General features: G+C 42.3%; 1 pseudogene; it reads left to right on the forward strand.

Annotated features, from left to right (window-relative positions):
- Window positions 1-8,283: 8,283 nt before the first annotated feature.
- LOC124559349 lies at window positions 8,284-8,401 on the forward strand (annotated as a pseudogene).
- Window positions 8,402-10,205: the final 1,804 nt, after the last annotated feature.

Here is a 10,205-nt window from a genome sequence, read left to right on the forward strand (position 1 = left end):
GGCCTTCAGCCCTGGAAACATGTTCTCAGAGTTCCCTTCAAATCCAAACATTATCGCCTTCTGCTCTTGAAAGGTCATTGTAATTTCCTCTGAAGGATTTTAGAAGCTACTGTGGGTCTTCCGCCGTTGGTGTTGCAGAAAGGAAATTTTTAAACCTACTGTATTGTTTTACCGATTGTTGTAGTATATATTTCCTTTAATTTGTAGAATTTAACTTTGTGGACTTCAGGCATCTTATTGCGTTTGTTTATCTCTTTCTGCGCACCTTGTGGGCTATCATACCTGTTAACATCTTAAGACATTGTGGCCTTCTACCTTCAGTAATCATCATAGTATATTTGGAATTTTGAATATTTAATCAGGCGACCTTCAGCCGCTCCGCATGCTGATCTCATATATGTACATGATTTATCTTACTCGTAAATTTAACTGTGTGCCATGTCTTTTCAAACCTGAACTTATTCTATAGCATCTGTTTGCAAGCCTTCAGCCGCGAAGCAAATTTAATTCTTTCAAAAGTGTATTTGCGAACTAAATGATAATAAATTACAATTGTGAAATGAATCCGACCGCAACTCCCTTGGCCCTTCGCACAATCCTAATTACCTGTTACCCTGCGTGATTTAGCGGGCGTTTCAGGCTATGTATTCCAAAACGGCTTTTCAAGAGCGGTATGGCTTAACATGCAAGGTGATTGCGTACTGATGTTACAAACTTTCGGGGATGATGGAGAAGGGTGAATGAATCAATTTGAGGTAAGGGTCACTGGTCCGGAAATGACCGTGTCGAAAGTTATAGGCTAAAATCTTTCAGACGTATCAAACAGTGATACGAGCTCTCTGCTTTTTATACTTGTGGAGGAGGTAGAATGGGTCAAAGCAAGGGAAAAATGTCCAGTAAACATCTGCTTGGAAGTGCATACCTTAAGAACCATGAGCAGCACTTGTTCATCTTCACTGCTGCGAAACACATCTCTTCTACCGAGCAAGTGCTCATAGCTCTTAAAATATACACTCTATAGCCTATGTTTACGGGATATTTTTTCTTGTTTTTCTTTTCCATACTATTTCCTCCTAAAATATGGAAAGCAAAGAGCTTGCATCACTGTTAGATGTATCAGAACGAGTTTTAATTACAGGTTTGGACTCGATCGTCTCCGGACCACCGTCTCTTACCTCAAATTGATATATTTACCCTCCTCAGTAATCCCCAAAAATTTTTGACATCGTCACGGAATCATCCTATACACACAGACGTGCTCTGAGCAAGAAATATTAATAGTGTCACTGGTTCTCGGATGACTTTTTTCGTGCACTCAAAAGCTCAGTAGCAGCCTTTGCTGTTTTCCATTATCTCGTTTTGGGTGACAAGTATTAGCCAGTGGTTGACCGGGCGATGTGACAGTCTGATAATGATTCCCTATCTACACTTTACTGACGTCACTGTAAAAGAGTCTGAAGTATAGCTCAAGTATACCTATTGTGTAACAGTTTTCCCTTCGAAATGCCTTTGGATTCTAAGTAGTTATGAATTCGGTTAAATGGTGTTTCTAGCACAAGAACACGTTTCTTTTATATAGAGTGGAGACAAACTTCCTGGAAATAAAGTCAGAGCAGGGTACGGCCCGCCAAACAGAATATTCCAGATAACCATAGCTGTGTGACAGGCGTCCAGCGACGAACGAACGGAAATGTGTGCTCTTAATCTTTCTCCAGCGAACACCTGTTACGCTAAAGAGCACAGTTATTGATTAGATGAAGATAATCGTTTCAGCCGAGTAGTCGAAAGTAGGCAAACGTTAGATTCCTTGGCTTGTTACAATATATACGAATTTTGTATAATTTTTACTGGATAACATTTGACTGTTCAGAATGTACGTTTAAAGTACGTTAAAGCCACCAGTTTGTTGAGATAATAATGTGTACTGCAGAAACAGCGCTACTGTCAGGTGCAATGATCTGAAGACAACACGTTTCAATTTTTTCTAATGTATAGTGAGCAAGAATTCACTCTAATTCTAACAGCTATAGTTCATCAATAAACGTGAACTGAGACAATCGTGAAAAATAAAACAGAAAATTTTTAAACACTTATTTTTATACCGGACAGTGGTTTTACAAAAACTGCTCGAAATTCTAGCAACCTTCATCGCTACATAGTTGACATCTTGGATGAAATGAAAAACAGCCACAGCATGACATTAATGGCGGCAGTGTATTCGAAGAAAACCGCTTCGCCTGCCGTACTAACTTTCGCACGCCGGTCGCTCACTCGCAGTCGTTTTGTGGCCATAGCCCCACAATGGTATGTTTCCCGAATATTGTTGATGTGCAAAAATTTTATCGGTTCGATGTCCCCTACTCTGCTCTATCTTACTATCAGTTCTTTATCCCCACCCTGTACGTTGTGCTTCCCCCTCTCTTAACACAGAACATAGAGGATCGTTTCATTTCATTTTTCACTTTCTATGTCCACGCGACAGACATACAAATTTTGCAAACTTGTGCGTCCAATACGTAATGCAACACATTTTTGTTCGTCCAATTTCGGTTGAAAATATGTGGATTTTGTTGTTGGACGCCACGGAAAATCCCACTTCAGGCCATATAGTTTCATTAAGTTCCGATGGTCGTACGTAGCCTTCAAAATGGAGTCTGTAATGGAATTGCGTTCCAAGGAGAGATCTCTGATTGAGTTTCTTTTTGCGGAACAGCAGAGAATCGCATATTTTCATAGGCGGTTACCGAATGTCTACGGAGACCTGTGCAGTGTACAAAAGCACGGTGAGTTCGTTGGTCGCGGCGTTTGTCATAGTCGTATACGGTTGCGCAAACATATCCGATGTTCGGCGTGCCAGCCGGCAGAAGACATCTGTGACTCCTGGGATGGGCGGACAGTCTCATTCGAGGTGATCGACAGATCACAATCAAACGCCTCGCTGCACAGCTTCAGATAATACATTCAGAAGCGTTTATTTATTTATTTTTCAAATAATTTTCATCACAACAAGACTGATATTTAAAAGAGCATTTCCTTTTAGTATCAAATGAATTCCGTCTCATATACGAAAACATCACGGTCTTTTATCACTGAAGAAAAATGAAGTTTGTTATTGTTTCGCGTCGACTTCGACGGGTCGTTGAACTTTAACCTTTCTGTGGTGCAATTTCTTTGAAAATTACTTACTGGCTAATCGCAGATTGCTTTTGTGTACCTGTGTTACACAAGCAATTTCACAGCAAATGAGTACAGTAATTAATGTCCCAGCAACCTTCATAAGGCATGTTAACGGAATGGTAGTTCAGTACTTCATGCAGATGGCGAACGATATCCGAGATTTTCTCTGTGAATCTGCAAAGGCCAAACCTTGTTCCCTTATTGAATGTAGAGATGTTCAGACCATGCTATGACGTCATCATTTTTATACTATCAATGTATCACCTCACTGCTGTGATGACTTCGAAGCGCGTCTAAATGATAGCAAAAAAAAAAAAAAAAAAATTACACTATGCTTGCTGCACTCTGTATCAAGCACCTCCATGATGTGCTGGAAATTATACAGCAGTTTCCAATAAAGATGAATAGGAGCATAGGCAGCGGTCATCAAAAGCACTATGGGACTTAACATCTGAGGTCATCAGTCCCCGAGACTTTGAACCACTTAAAGCTAACTAACCTAAGGACATCACGCACATCTATACCCGAGGCGGGATTCGAACCTGCCACCGCAGCAGCAGCGTGGTTCCGGACTGTAGCGCCTAAAACCACTCGTCCACAGCGGTCATTTTAGCATCTTATTAGTAGTAGTGATGAAACTACACATTATGTATGAGTAAATAAAGTGCTTTTATAAAATGCAGTTCGTGTCTTTCTACTAATAACTCAGAATGGCTGGATATGACAAGCGAAAAAGAACAATTTTTTTTGTAGAGAACATATATTTCTTAGTTTATTTACATATATACATTTATTTGCAGTCATTACTTTATAGTACAGTATTTCACAAAGTTTTAAATTCAGCCTATCCTGCACTGAATCCAGCAGCCTCGAAAACACGCTTGAATACTGCCGGGGAACCCATCAGCCTCTACAGACTTGCTAGGTACGACACACACTTGGGAAAAGGGGCGGGGGGGTGGGGGGGGGTGGATACAGGCATTGATGAACTGCTCCTAATGATCCATATTTAAGCGGTTGCTGCGCAAATATTCGACAAATTGTGGTATATTCTTCTCACAGGTTGCTAATTATTGATTTATAAGGGAAAAAACATGAATTTGTTACAAACAACTATTAATTTATAAGGAAAAAATGAATTAGTTAGAAACTACGGCGTGCACACACTTTATTCATCACGTAAACGTCACTAGAGACATCCGGATTTAGGTATTGACATGTTCGATATGCCTGCCATCATTGGCGATGACGTGGTGCATCGAATAGCGAATAGCGAAATTCTGAATGACCCACTGAACTGTCGGAACATCGATGGTGTCGATGAGCTACTGTGTGGCTATTTTCAGTTTGAACGTCATAATGGAAACCGTTCAGAAGTTATTACGATTTTACTTCATATTGTTCAGTAATTGTCACCCGACACGTATGGATGCCAGTGGCATCTACTGCAGTTGGTAATACACAAAGCGTGTCTCTAACAACCCGAAGAACCTTAGCTCAAACGTTATTAACTTATCACAACAGGTCAGAGAGTCTACAAAGTAAACATGCGTTGAAGAAATATAACGCTAGCGCCACTTTGAAGTGCTGTGACATGTACACGCAAAATAACCACATTGTTATAGCAGAAAGGATCGCCAAATACTTACTGACAGGCTTCTTCTTCTCAGCTGAACATTGGTGCTGCTGGCGGTGCGTTATACTAGACGGACGTATGTACAATAAGTGACGGTGCTCGAGCAATCGAAGTATAAAAATTAATGTTGACCGTGGGGTGGGAGGCCGACTTCGTACACTACTGGTGCCCTCGGGCTCATCGGCGTTTTCGGGAAAAGTTCATCGTCGTTGGCCACAGGAGTGAAGCAGAGGGGCAGAGGGGGGGGGGGGGGGATAATGTCATTGCCCGAGCGCTGGATGCTGATGTCGGCGATCCCTGGAAAAGCTGAATTCCACGAATGTTGATGCTAAAATCAGCGAAATTCCCGCCTGTATGGCCACTCATCCCCTACTCCCATAGAGCTCTACTCTAACGTAACTCAGGTATAGTCTGATTGCCCACCTGTGTGCTTGAAGGCTACCAGCCTGTGCTCTGCTGTTGTAGAGATCACAAAACCTGCTCGTGAAGCTATCCAGCTTTCCACAACGTACACCACAGACAAATTATACGGCCCCTCCCGCCGGAGGTTCGAGTCCTCCCTCGGATATAAGTGTTTCTGTTTATCTTAGCATAAGTTAGTTAAGTTACTTTAAGTAGTGTGTAAATCTAGGGACTGATGACCTTGGCAGTTTGGTCCCTTGAAATTCACACACATTTCAACATTTGACAAATTATAGGAGCGGAAGAGGAGTTATATGAAGATGAGCTGAATCTATGATAGTGTGGAAAGAATTTGACAGAGCACTGAAAGACCTAAGTCGCAACAAGGCCCTGGGAGCAGACGTCATTCCGCCAGAACTACTGACAGCCATTGGAGAGCCAGCCATGACAATATTCTTCCATCTGGTGTGCAAGATGCATGAGACAGGCGACATACTGTCAGTCTTCAACAAGAATGTAATAATTCCAATTCCAAAGACAGCAAGTTCTCAAAGGTGTGAATATTACTGAACTTTAAGTATAACAAATCAAGACTGCCAAATACGAGGGTTGAAACTTTAATAGTGGCGACTATTTATTAACAGCTCGTACAAAATAGATACGTGTTTCAAAGTTTTGCTGACCTTCAAAGTAGTCACCAGCATTGTGTACAACCCGTTGCCAGAGATGTGGAAGTCGTAAGATACTCTTAGCAGTGCCAGTTGTGTTGACAGTTCGAGCGGCGCGGTCAATTTCCCGACGAATTTGTAGCAGTTCTGTAGCGAATGCCGTGAAGTGTTTCCTTCAGTTTATAAATCGAACTGAGCTCACGAGGGCTTAAGTCAGGAGAGTGCAGTAGATGGTATATCACTTAGTAGTCCCATCAGTCAAACAAATCAGTAACAGCTTGCACTGTACGTACTTGAGCATTGTCCTGCAAAATGATGGTCAGGTCCTGCAGAAAGAATCATCACTTCTGTCTCTAAGCTGGTCGTAGGTTGTGTTCCAAAAAAGAACAGCACAGAGACAGAAGTGATGACACTTTCTGCAGGACCTGACCATCATTTTTCTGAGAAGGTGGTGAGACGGAGTTGTAGTCTATCCGGTATGTTATTCAATTCCTAGCTTGGGCAAGCAGCAAGGGAAACAAAAGAAACATTGAAGTAGGAATTAAAGTTCAGGGAGAAGCAACAAAGACTTTGAGGTTTGCCGATAACATTGTAATTCTGGTTGGTTGGTTGGTTTGGGGAAGGAGACCAGACAGCGTGGTCATCGGTCTCATCGGAATAGGGAAGGATGGGGAAGGAAGTCGACCGTGCCCTTTCAGAGGAACCATCCCGGCATTTGCCTGGAGTGATTTAGGGAAATCACGGAAAACCTAAATCAGGATGGCCGTACGCGGGATTGAACCGTCGTCCTTCCGAATGCGAGTCCAGTGTCTAACCACTGCGCCACCTCGCTCGGTTGTAATTCTGTCAAAAATGGCAAAGGACTTGAAAGAGCAGTAGAAGTGCTCGGACAACGTCTTCAAAGAGTTTATAAGACTAACATTAACAAAAGCAAAACAGGGATAGTGGAAAGAAGTCGAATTATATCAGGTTATGCTGAGGAAGTCCGATTAGGAAACGAGACGCTTAAAGTAGTAGATGAATTTTGTTATTGGACAACAAAAAACTGATAATGGCGGACATGGAGACTATAAAATGTAAACTGGCAATGGCAAGAAAAGCGTCTCTGAAGAAGAGATGTTTGTTCGCATAGAATATAGCTTTAAGCGTTAGGAAGTCTTTTCTGACTGTATTCGTATGGAGTGCAGCCATGTACGAAAGTGAAACATAGACGATAAACAGTTTAGGGAAGAAGAGAACAGAAGCTTTTGAAAGGTGGTGCTACAGGAGAATGGTGACGATTAGGTGGGTAGACCACATAACTAACGAACTGGTACTGAACATAACTAGGGAGAGAAAAAAAATTGGTGGCAGAACATGACTAGAGTAAGGGCTCGGTTGATAGGACACTTTCTGAGGCACCAAGGGATCACTAGTTCATTGCTAGAGGAAAAGGGGGGGGGGGAGGGACTGTGAATGGAGAATAAGAGATGAATACAATAAGCAATTACAGAATGATGTATAAGCTGCATTAGTTACTCAGAGATGAAGAGGCTTTCACAGGATAGAGTCGCGTGGAGAGCTGCATCAAACCATTCTTCGGGCTAAAGAGCACAACAAGGACACTCAAGAAGAATGCCGGCTGCGGTGGCCGTGCGGCTCTAGGCGCTTCAGTCCGGAACCGCGAGACTGCTATGATCGCAGGTTCGAATCCTGCCTCGGGCATGGATGTGTGTGATGTCCTTAGGTTAGTTAGGTTTAAGTAGTTCTAAGTTCTAGGGGACTGATGACCTCAGATGTTAAGTCCCGTAGTGCTCAGAGCCATTTGAACCATTTTTGAACTCAAGAAGAATGTTGTTTTGGTTTATGAATAATGTTACCGAACTGTTAGAGCTACGGTGCGGCTGTAAGCTGAACGGCATGCTGATCGTACCAAGCCCCCACGATCAGTCTCCGGAAAACATTACACATTTTTGTCGAAAAATTGCGAAAAATTAATCTCGCATACACAGTCAACATGTCTGTCAACATGTTTGGTGGACTCTTCGAGAGTCGCATGATTGGTCCCTGTTTTACAGATGGGTCTCTAAACAGCTTTAACAGTTCCAGGCAGATATGCTGCCGTGTCTGGAAGACAACCCACTGGACATAAGGCAATCCGTGTGGCAGTAACATTACGGATGATCCGCCCATTCTCTTTGAACAGATAGTATGGAGGTCCTTCATTCGTTGTTTGGTGAACGCAAAACGGCCGGCACACTCGCAAGGCTCAACATGTCTGACCTTGTATATGTGTGAAAATTAAAACAAGAAGTCTGCAAGGGAACACCGCTGACTCTCGAAGACAAAGTGACGAATAGCATGGCAAGTCCAAATGGAAAAATTCAGAATGGAAAATTGTCTGCCCGCCATCACTTTACGGGCGACGGCCATGCCACAGTGGCTACACCGGTTCCCGTCAGATCACCGAAGTTAAGCGCTGTTGGGCGTGGCCGGCACTTGGATAGGTGACCATACAGGCCGCCATGCGCTGTTGCCATTTTTCGGGGTGCACTCAGCCTCGTGATGCCAACTAGGGAGCTACTCGACCGAACAGTAGCGGCTCCGGTCAAGAAAACCATCATAAGGACCAGGAGAGCGGTGTGCTGACAACACGCCTATCTGCCTCGCCATCTGAGGATGACATGGCGGTCGGATGGTCCCGGTGGGCCTCATGTGGCCTGATGACGGAGTGCTGCTTATCACTTTACGGCATACTAGCCGTTACCTGCGACTGCGCTCGCCAGTCAGTAGTTTTGTTATGGTGAGTGGTGGTGAGTAATTGAGTTAGTAATTTATAAACTTCTGCTATATAGCGGTGCAGATGTGTATGTGTGTGTGTATAAATGCATGTAATGTCCGTGAGCAGGTACATAATGAACGAGTTTCTGAAAAATGGTATATTACCTACTTGAGCTGTTGGTAAAGTACTTTATTTATACCGCCAGATTCAGTTGTCTAACCATAATCGCGTTCGTAAAAGCATTAACAGCATCACGTTAGGTGAAATATAAACTTGTTACCGTCAAGTGATAAAACCGCGAATAATACACTGTTATCATATCGTAATATAAATTACATCGTCAGTCTATAGAAACTGTGCTACGGAGCGTACTTATTCATGTTAAAATTATAATCGACGTTGACTGAACGGTCAGACGACTGAAACTGGTTGTATTTTACCAGCAGCTCAAGGCGGTAACGTGACATTTTTCAAATATATAACAGCTGAACTGTGGCTCTTAAAAATATATTTGGAGCTCGTTTCTATCATTTTTCCATGTGTCGCATCTTAGTAAAAAAATATTCACGATCTGAACTGTACACAATTCTGTAAATAACGTTTTGGTTCTTGCCTTCTTTTGCAAGGATGTAAAGATTTTGTGGGTTCGATACAGGTGGGAACGTCGTATGCAGTTGCCCACGAGAAAATCACGGTTTTACGACATGTACACAGGCAACTTTGTTTGCCTTGGGTTTTATTTCTGGTCATTGGTATGGTGGTAATTTCAACTGAAAAGACATATTCTCTCGGAATAACAAGCATAAACTCGAAAGCAGCTGTCTGCTGTTTTCACGACTATATCACATCACATGTTCTCCGTTTGGTGTACGGTCTGGGTACATCAGTAATTTGTACTCTACCTCTGTCATTTTTTCTAAAATGCGACCTTAGCAGCAGCGCGGTTATGGACTGAAGCGCCTAGAACCGTTCGGCCACAGCTGCCGGCAAACACAGTTGAATGACATTAATAAACTTCCGTTTCCACTGGGAATGTGTACAGGCATAATTCAATTACGAAAGTCGCATATGCCATGGCGAACGCTTTACGAGCAAGCAAATATGATAACATTAAGTGTAACAACAATTTTGAGTGAGAAATATTTGTGCTGCTGTGATCTTCGTGTTTTATATCATTAGATATTTATCCTTACTGTTTTATAAATTCAAAAGGGAACATATGAATTCAATGTTCCGTGGATGGGTACATTGGTTGTACTTGAGTTGGTGAGACAAAGAAAATAAATGTGAAAAACGCTAAATATTTCTGTATGTTCAACAGTATCAGATTCTGCAGTTTAATGAATTGAGAAAAAAGGATTCAGCGTACAAAGTAGTTAAAATTATACTCCTACTTTGCGCTATTTGTAGATCTTTTTTAATTTGAATGAACCACTGATTCTAAGGGTGTTGAACGGTCTCACACACTTCAGGAAATGGCAAACAAATCAAAAATTTTTCTGCCTTTATTTGAGTACTGAAACAATGTTACCGCAACTTGTCCGACTCTTTTGTACCTAAC

The sequence above is a fragment of the Schistocerca americana genome, chromosome 1, assembly GCF_021461395.2.
Source record: "Schistocerca americana isolate TAMUIC-IGC-003095 chromosome 1, iqSchAmer2.1, whole genome shotgun sequence".
Lineage (NCBI taxonomy): Eukaryota > Metazoa > Arthropoda > Insecta > Orthoptera > Acrididae > Schistocerca > Schistocerca americana.